Source organism: Otolemur garnettii, unplaced genomic scaffold (genome assembly GCF_000181295.1).
Source record: "Otolemur garnettii isolate 467f Iridium unplaced genomic scaffold, OtoGar3 scaffold00006, whole genome shotgun sequence".
In the NCBI taxonomy this organism is placed as follows: Eukaryota; Metazoa; Chordata; class Mammalia; order Primates; family Galagidae; genus Otolemur; species Otolemur garnettii.
The window spans coordinates 46,108,557-46,118,286 of NW_003852401.1; the positions used below are offsets into that span (position 1 = coordinate 46,108,557).

General features: G+C 40.9%; 1 protein-coding gene and 1 non-coding gene across 2 annotated transcripts in view; one reads left to right on the forward strand and one right to left on the reverse strand.

The window, feature by feature from the left end:
• FBP2 (fructose-bisphosphatase 2) overlaps positions 1-9,730 on the forward strand; it is a 196,390-nt gene that overhangs the window by 146,474 nt on the left and 40,186 nt on the right. The gene's annotated exons all lie outside the window — the stretch shown is intronic.
• On the reverse strand, positions 507-641 carry LOC111722835. Its single transcript, XR_002771490.1, has one exon. It is a non-coding gene; the product is annotated as a small nucleolar RNA SNORA70 (small nucleolar RNA).

The following is a 9,730-nucleotide window of genomic DNA, read 5'->3' on the forward strand; positions in this document are numbered from 1 at the left end:
TTTTTGGATAGGAAGTAGGATTTATCATTGGTAGGTGCAAATGATAGTATACGTTCTCATGAGTACAAGGCTGAACACTTGTCCAGGGGCCACAACTGGGGATGTATTTGACCCCACAGATATCTGGGATGAGCTGCTTCTCACACACCATGTCTTCAAATTTATCTGATTTAAACTTGGACAAATCCCATTTCCTGGAGATGTGAATCTTCTGGAGGCCAGAGAACTTGAACTTGGCCCTGCGAAGGGCCTCAGTCACATGCTCCATGTTCTATAGTTTGGTGCAGAGGGACATGATGACTTGGCCAATGTGAACTCTGGCCACAGTGCCCTGGGGCTTTCCAAAGATACCAAGCATACCTGTCTGGACCCTAGATTGGGGACAGCACATGGTCATACATACCTGTCTGGACCCTACATTGGGGACAGCACATGGTCACAAATACCTCTTTGGACCCTATATTGGGGACAGCACAAGGTCTAACACATGAACATGTATTGGAAAGGAATGTCTCTGAGATCCCTTAGAGCAACGTATATAAGCAACAGGCTGCATATACTACATAGGAGGCTGCTATTTGCAGCCATTGCACTCCAGACCCCCATGAGGAAAGGAGCATGATTTGCTTAATTAGCTGCAGTTGTCTCTTGCTTTTCACCCAAGACCATGGAACATGCACAATGGTCATCAAAAGAGTGGTGGCCATCGAAAGAGTGGTAGTCATCAACCTGTCTGCATGGAGGAGCCCATTCTGCATCAGTGTGTGGCGCAAAGGCCTGGTTTATCCACCCCTGGGCCCGTGTGGGGGGACTCTCAGGTTCCTGGAACATTGTTTCTTTTTTTTTATTCTTATTTTTTTTCATTAAATGATAACTATGTACATTAATGCAATTCTGAGGTACAGTGTGGTATTTTCATATACAATTTGAAATATTTTCATCACACTGGTTAACATAGCCTTCATGTCATTTTCTTAGTTATTGGGAACATTGTTTCTTGTTGTGGGGTAGACATGGCAATGATGCCTTTCCACAGTCTGGAAAATATGTCTCTTGGTTCCCACTGTATGACTGCCAACAACCACTGATGATTAACATGGCCTCCACACACTTTGGTAAGAGGCACCAGATCCTTATCACTACAAAGCAGTATCTCCCATTTGTAATGAGCACCTTGACAATGAGTGTCTCCTTCCTGGGGACTGTGGCTAATAGGAGGTGGACCCTCTGCCCTCATAGCATGTGTGTTCTAACAACATCAAATTATGAGCCCTACAAGCGCACAGGTCAGACAGGCTCTGTGCACCGCAACAAGGATCTGTGTCCTGTGTGACCCTGCTCAGTAAGCTGATGGCCGCTCTCCCTGGCATCTGTCTGTGACACCTGCCTCAGCTTGATGTCAGCATCCACACAGGCCCTAAGCCTTGGACCCTGGTTCTTTGCTACAGTGCCCTTGTAAATACTAACATAATCCAAAGGGTTTTCAGGTTAATAAACATATCAAAAAAGATTATACTTTGATTCATCTCTTCTTGTCACACAGACAAGCTCTCGTGTCCCCATATGTCTAGGCTGGGCCCATAGTCATGGTTGAGGGCAAGAAATAAAGGCTTTGTGCCTGTGGCTCTTTGTGTCGGGACCCTGAGTCAAAGGCACCTCCCGCTGTCTTTAGAACTGCTCAGAAGGTTCTTGGAAGTACTTTGCTCTGCATAATGTGTTCCAGCTTCAGGAACAGGTTAAGTACAAAACAGCCTGAGGGTGACTCCTGACACCCAAGTCACCAGTTTGACCTTGGACAAGTTACTTACCCTCGCTTTTTTCATCTAAACATGGGAATAATAGTAGCACCTGCCTCCCAGGGCTTCTGTGATGTTTAAGTGCATCGATAAATTAAAAATCCCTTAGAACGTGTATCTACATTCCTACCATTTATTAAAAACTATATAACCGTCAGCTGTTGTTCTAGAACAATTGTAGGGAGGCCACTTTATTGTCTGATAGTAATATTTATAAATCGTAGAAGATCTTGGAGAATAAGGGTAAATAGGAGTATCGGCAAACTGGCACAGCAATGGATCTTGGTTTAGATGTAAAATGATTTCTATTTGAAAGTTCCTGGTGTCCATACTGCAAACTCCATTCTGTCAGTTAACTGTTGTGTTTTGAAATCTTCCAACTCCCTTCATTTTACGAATGTATTAACAAGCAAACTCTGCGAAGGCTGGGAAGTTTGTGTGATCAGGGCTGTATTGCCACTGCTGGCAGTGGTGCTTTGCACGATAGTGTAATAAATGGTAATAAACATTTGTAAATCAGAATTAAATTCAGGACTGACCTTCCATGTGTGTAACTACAGGAGGCTTTGAAATGACCTTCAGTCAACATTACTTGAGTTTTCACAAGCCCTGACTATACTTGGCAAATCATCCAGCATTGAAAGGTAAAATCCACAGATCATTCTACAGATGCTGCTGCTCTAAAGAATCCGTGCTTCATGTTTCTGTCTGGACATGGATGGCATTGTCATTCTTATATTATGGATTTTGATAAATTAAAAAGGTTGAATTTGTTTTTAGAAAATAAACTTCTTAAGGACAGGGCCTGAGTTGATACTACAGACTCTATAGACCCCTCTGCTCCAAAGTGCCCTCACTTGGACAGACGTCTTTCATATTTTCTGATAATGGTGTTGGCTCCCTAAACCAGGCTCTCTTGCTCCCAAAGCAAGTACAAAGAATGACCAGGAAATTATCCCAGGGGACTGTTATTAAGGCATAGAGGACTATGGAGTACCCAGGAATAGAGGTCATCATATTCTGTTAAAAATTTATTTTATAAAATGCTTTCTTTCATGAGTGGCAACCTCCACCCACCCACTCACCCAAAACAAATACACACATATACATTTGTCTTTGTCTATATCACATTTCCAAGTGGGAGCACATGTCAAGATGTCGGCCATCCTCGGATATCTGACTCATACAGAAAAGAGACAAGAGGAGTCCATCGCAAACAACACGCTACCAAAACACTCCTTTCACCATTTCCACTCAGTCTAGAAGTCTTGACCTATAATTATTTTGAGATTTTTCTGATATTTGCGATGTTATGGAAAAGTAAATTACTGACAATCACAAGGTGATAAGCTGCAAAGAATAAGCCTGTTTGGGTTTCTAAATTTAGAATCTCCTTAATCATACCTTAGCATCATTAATTTAAAAACTATTTGCACAATGATTCAAAACCCTGCTTCTTATGACAGTAATGCAGTTATCAACCACTACCAGAGAAATTAGGTTCCTTCATTGGCATCTGCTGACAAGCCCAGGTGTATCCTGAACTTTGAGAGCGTCTCTCTCCTGAGTGGATGAAGACGCATTCCAGTGAAAGGTAAGGACATCTAAGTGTGCGTATTGGAGGGACACTGCCCACAGGAAGTTCTCAAGTACCCATGGTCCTCCTGTTTACCCCAGTGGAGGGATGTTCCTGGGTTGTCAAGCGGAGTTTCCTTTTGAGGAATTGGGACAATTCATTAGTCTCAGGATGTAGGTCTTACAAAACATTCTTCTCCATTAAAAGAGACTTTGTTCCATAGAAACAAGTTTTTCATCATCCTCCAGCTTCTTGTACTTGGCTTCCAGCCTTCTTTAAATGTGCATTCAACTTACAAGCTGCCTGCTCAGGAGCTGCCACCACCTCTGTGACCTTGATCTGACCCTGATAAGGCTGCGATCGGCCATGTTTCTGCTTTAAAGTCCTTCAAGTTTCTGCTATTACAGCAATGTCTTTCATTTCAGGATACTTCGAGCTGGTGAGTTTATTCATATTTTCAAGCACCTTATCGTCTTCACTGGTGGCCATCAGTTCCCCTGTCAGGTACATGGCCATTTGGGAAAGCACGTCCTGGCCGAGCTCAGTGGTGTTGGCTTCTGCAGGCGCCTTGGCCTCCCCGGCTGTCTCCAGCACCACGTTGTCTCCAGTGGGCGCCTCATGCTGAGTCGCCGGCACACCCTCCAGCATAGCTGACGCCATTATGTTCTGTACCTACTGGGTCAAGCATGAAGAGGTCCACTCCCTGCCCGGTGGAAAGAGCCACCAGGGTTGCACTACCGTATAGTGCATAACCTTCGGCCACGATATTGCGACCAGGCTGCAGGGCGTCCTCTTCAGAAGGCTTATCCTCTGTGGGCGGCAGAGAGAGGAGTGTGCTGTGTTATTGTTGTTTCTGCAGAGAACCCTTTGCCAGGGGCTGGAGCTTCAGATTTCCTTGACCCACCAAAAGGAGTGCAGTTCTCCGAATTTCCTGCTGATATGAGTGGACTTCAGACAGACAAGGTGGGGAGCTGAGGAAGGAACAGCAGATGTTCTCCATAGTGGGACAGAGCAGCAGGTGACACTTGACTTTGTGACCCATTTTTCCTGATATCTTTGAAAGCCCCCCCCCCCACCTTTCAGCTCTCTAAAAGGCAAGTGATCGAAATCTCATGAATTTTGGAATATAGATAGCAAATGTCCAGTCTCCTATTAGAGAACACAAATTGTTCATTACTTTTCAGCATTAATCATTATGCATAGACATTATTCCTGCTGATTCAAGGGCTAATTTTAAGAGTGTAGACAGAAGGGAAGATTGATGAACCCAAAAAATTCATCAAAAATTCAGTTAGACCTCCAATCTCTCATTTCTCAGGCAATCTAATATGGTTATATGAAAAACACCTCAGAGAACATCAAACTTAGATACGTGTGACTTTAAGTTATTGCAGTTTGAGTAAGGAAGAAATAAAAACATATGTTCCCACAAAAACGTAGACAAGATTGTTCATAGAAGCATTATTTGTAATACCCTCAAAGTGGAAATGACTCAAATCTATAAGAACTCATCAATGGGGTGGTTCCCATAGCTCAGTGGGTATGGTGCCGGCCACATATACCACATAAACTGAGGCTGGCAGCTTTCAACCTGGTCCAGGGGAGCTAAAACAACAATGACAGCTGCAACAAAAAGTAGCCAGTGTTGTGGCAGACACCTGTAGTCCCAGCTACTTGGGAGGCTGAGGCAAGAGAATCGCTTAAGCCCAAGAGTTTGAGGTTACTGTGAGGTATGATGCCACAGCCTTCTACCCAGGGCAACAGCTTGAGACTATGTCTCAAAAAAAGAAGAAGAAGTAATGAATGGATAAAAAAAAATTGGTATGTCCATGCAATGGAACAGTATGATATTTGGATAGAATGGGAATTTCTACTATGGATGATAAGGACAAAAAAAGAATGGACGAGAAAATTAAAAGACAGAAGGAAAATTCAGATGAGAATTAATTAGGTAGATTATAGAAAGGATATGGCAGAGCTTAAGGAAAGAGACAATCATGGAATGTAAAGATGCAGTAGAAAGTATCAAAAATAGGATAGACCATGGGGAAGAAAGAACCTCAGAGCTAGAAGAGAAAGTTTTTTGTTAACCCAGGTAGTTAAAGAGACAGAAAAGAAGGACAGGCACTTAGAGAACTACAGGACTCCATGAAGCATTCAAATATATGAGTAATAGGAGTTCCTGAAGGGGAAGACGATTTTCCCAAAGGGATGGAAGCCCTACTGGTGAGTATCATAAATGAAAACTTCCCAAGTTTTACTAAAGACCCAAAAACACTCCTTTCAGATGGATATCAAACCCCAGGTCATCTCATCTCAAACCGAGCCTCTCCAAGAAACATTGTCATGAACCTGTTCAAAGTCAAGATGAAAGAAACAATTCTACAAGCAGCCAAGAGTAAGCACCAACTGACCTACAGAGGCAGAGCCATTAGGATGACAGCAGACTTTTTAACTGAAACCTTCCAAGCCACAAGAGGATTTTCATCCACCTTTGACATTTATTTTCAGCCCAGAATTCTGTATCCTGCTAAACTAAGATTCAAAATTAATGAAGAAATCAAATCTTTTTGCAGATATATAAGCACTGAGGAATTTTGCTACAACAAGACCAGCTCTATACTTAGAGCTATCTGAATACTTAGACCCATCCTCAACACTGACCACCACAATGGGCCACCAGGAAATAAACACCCAGAAGCTAAACGTCAAAACATACCTTCCACAATGGCACAAGGGATAAAACTACACAAGGGACTTTCACAAAATAAGATGAGTAGAAATCCACAACACTTAGCAATTCTCTCCATGTCAATGGACTGAATTCACAACTGAAGAGGCTGGCTGATTGGATTAAAAAGCACAAGCCATTCATTCACATGCTGTCTCCAGGAATACACCTAGCCTTGAGGTACAAATCAAGACTCAGGGTTAAGGCATGGAAAACAGTATTTCAAGCAAATGGAAATCAGAAGAAAGGAGGGGCTGCAATCTTATTTTCAGATACAAGCAGATTTAAAGCAAATAACAAGAAGTAAGACAAAGATAGACACTTGATACTGGTAAAAGGAACAAAATCACAAGAAGACATTTCAATTTTAAATATTTATGTACCCAATTTAAATGCTCCCAGATTTATGAAACAGACCTTGATGTGTCTGAGCAATATGATATTCCATAACGCCATAATATGGGGGACTTTAACATGCCTCTGACAGACCTGGATGGATCCCCTAAACAGAAACTAAACAAAGATATAAAGGACTAAGATGTGACCCTAGAACAAATGGAATTAATAGACATATGCAGAAGACATCCTACCAAAGCTAAAGAATAGACATTCTTCTCATCAGCCAATGGTACATACTCCAAAATAGACCACAACCTAGGATACAAATCAAACCTCACCAAAATTAAAAGAATAGAAATTATACCTTGTATCTTCTCAGACCCCAAGGCAATAAAGGTGGAACTCAACTGCAAGAAAGCTGCCCATCCCCACACAAAGACTTGGAAATTGAACAAACTTATGCTGAGTGATAGTCGGATTCAGGAAGAGATAAAAGAGGAAATCATATCTGAGTACCACAAGAAAATCTATGCCCAGAAATTTGAGAATGTGAGAGGAAATGGACCAATATCTGGAATATATCCTCTCCCTTGAGTTAATCAAGAAGAAATAGACCTCTTGAACAGACTGATATCAAGAATTAAGATTGAAGAAACTATTAAAAAAAATAAACTCCCCCAAAAAGAATGCCCTGGTCCAGATAGCTTCACACCAGAATTCGATCAAGCTTTCAAAGAAGAGCTTATACCCATACTGCAGATATTATTTTAAAAAATTGAGAAGGGAGCAGTGCCTGTGGCTCAAAGGAGTAGGTCACTGGCCCCATATGGTAGAGGTGGCAGGTTCAAACCCTGCCCTAGCCAAAAACTACAAAAAAATATTTTGAGGAGGAAGGAATTTGTCCCAACACATTCAATGAAACAAACATCACCCTGATAGCAAAACCAGAAAAAGAACCAACTAAAAAGGAGAATTTCAGACCAATTTCATAATGAATATAGATGCAAAAATTCTCAATAAAACCCTAGCCAGTAGATTACAGCTACACATCCAAAAAATCATTCATCACGATCAAGTAGGTTTCATTCCAGGGATGCAAGGTACAAGTCCATACACATAATTCACCATATCAACAGCAAAAACAAAGACCATGTGACCCTCTGTTAATAGATGCAGAAAAAGCATTCAATAAAATTCAGCATCCTTCTAATTAGAACCCTGAAGAATATAAGGATACGTGGCACATTACTTAATTGGATCAAAGCCATCTACAACAAACTCACAGCTAATCTTATACTGAATGGAGTAAAACTGAAAGCTTTTGGACTTAGAACTTGTTTGCACTTAGAACAAGGTTGTTCTCTATCACCACTACTATTCAACATAGTGCTGGAAGTCTAGCCAATACAATCAGGCAAGAGAAGGAAATAAAGGGCATCCAAATGGGGGCAGAGGAGGACAAACTTGCTGTGTGCCCATGATACGAACTTATACTTAGAGAACTCCAAAGACTCAACCACAAGACTCCTGGAAGTGATCAAAAAATATAGGAATGTCTCAGGATGTAAAATCAATGTCCACAAATCAGTAGCCTTTGTATATGTCAATAACAGCCAACATGAGAAGCTAATCAAGGACACAAAACAACATGATATTGGGACAAAAGCAGAGACATTGATGTTTGGAACTGAATAGAAAACCGTGAGATGAAACTAACATCTTACAGTCACCTGATCTTTGACAAACTGAAGAAGCATATACACTGGGGAGAAGAATCCCTATTTAATAAATGGTGTTGGGAGAACTGGATAACCACATGTAAAAGATGGAAAGTGGACCCATACCCCTCATCACTTACAGAAACTGATTCCAAGTGGGTAAAAGATTTAAATCTAAAGCATGAAACAATAAAAATCATTGAAGAAAGTGGGGGTAAACACTTGAAGATATCAGCCTGGGGAAAGATTTTATAAAGAAGACTTCTGTGGCACTTGCAACAACAAAAATAAACAAATAGGACTTAATTAAACTGAAAAGCTTCTGTACAGCTAAGAAAATAACAACCAAAGCAAACAGACAACCTTCAGAATGGGAAAAGATACTTGCATATTATGAATGGGACAAAAGCTTCATAACTAAGATCTACAGAGAACTCAATTTGATCAATTAAAAAACCCAACAACCCACGTATCACTAGGTAAGAGACATGAATAGAATCTTCTGTAAACAAGACAGATGAATGGCTAACAAACCTATGAAAAATGCCTATAGTCCCTAATCATCAGAGAAATGCAAATCAAAACTATCCTGAGATATGACCTAACCCCAGTAAGAACGCCCCACATCACAAAGTCTCAAAGTTGCTGATGCTGGTGTGGATGTGGAGAGAAGGGAACACTTCTACACTGCTCATGGAACTGCAAATTAATACAATCTGTTTGGAAGGAGGTATGCAGAATCCTCAAAGAACTCAAATTGGACCTCCCCTTTGATCCTGCAATCCTGTTACTAGGATCTAATCAGAAGGAAAAAATCCTTCTTTTAGGACATTTGCATGAGACTGTTTATCAAAGCTCAGTTTACAATTGCTAAAACGTGAAAACAGCCTAATGCCCAGCAACCCAGGAATGGATTAAGAAACTGTGGTATATGCACACCATGGAATAGTATTCAGCCACGTATTAACCTACATGGAGGTGGAACACATTCTTTTTTTCCCCCACTATTGATTTTTATTTTAATGACATTGAAATAGTAATAGTTTGGATATGTTGAGTTACATAAAATATAATATTAAATTCATTGTATCTGTTTAATTTTGATTTTTTTTGAACACACTCTTCTTGGTAAAGCATCACGAGAATGGAGAAGCAAGGATCCTATGGGCTCATTTCTCATATAAAGACAGTAGATGAGCTAATACAAGGGGCAAGGGAGTTAAGGGAATGAGCACGTCGGGAGAGAAGAGGGGGGAGAAGGGTGGAGGTCACAGAGTATGGCACACGTCTTAGGGGTGGGACACAATTGTCAGAGGGACTTTATCTCACAAATGCAATCAGTGCAACCTAATTCTTTGTACTCACAATGAATCCCAAACAAGAAACAGAATAAAATAATAAAAAATATTGTATGAAATGTTATAATGTAGACAATATAATGTATGAGAATAAAAGGAGGAAATGATTGGTTCCTGGATTTGCAAATACTGAATTGACTTGTCAAGGATGTACGTGTGTGTGCGTGCACGCTCAGCGCAGGTCCTAAAAGTGTTTGTACAATTTACTGTTC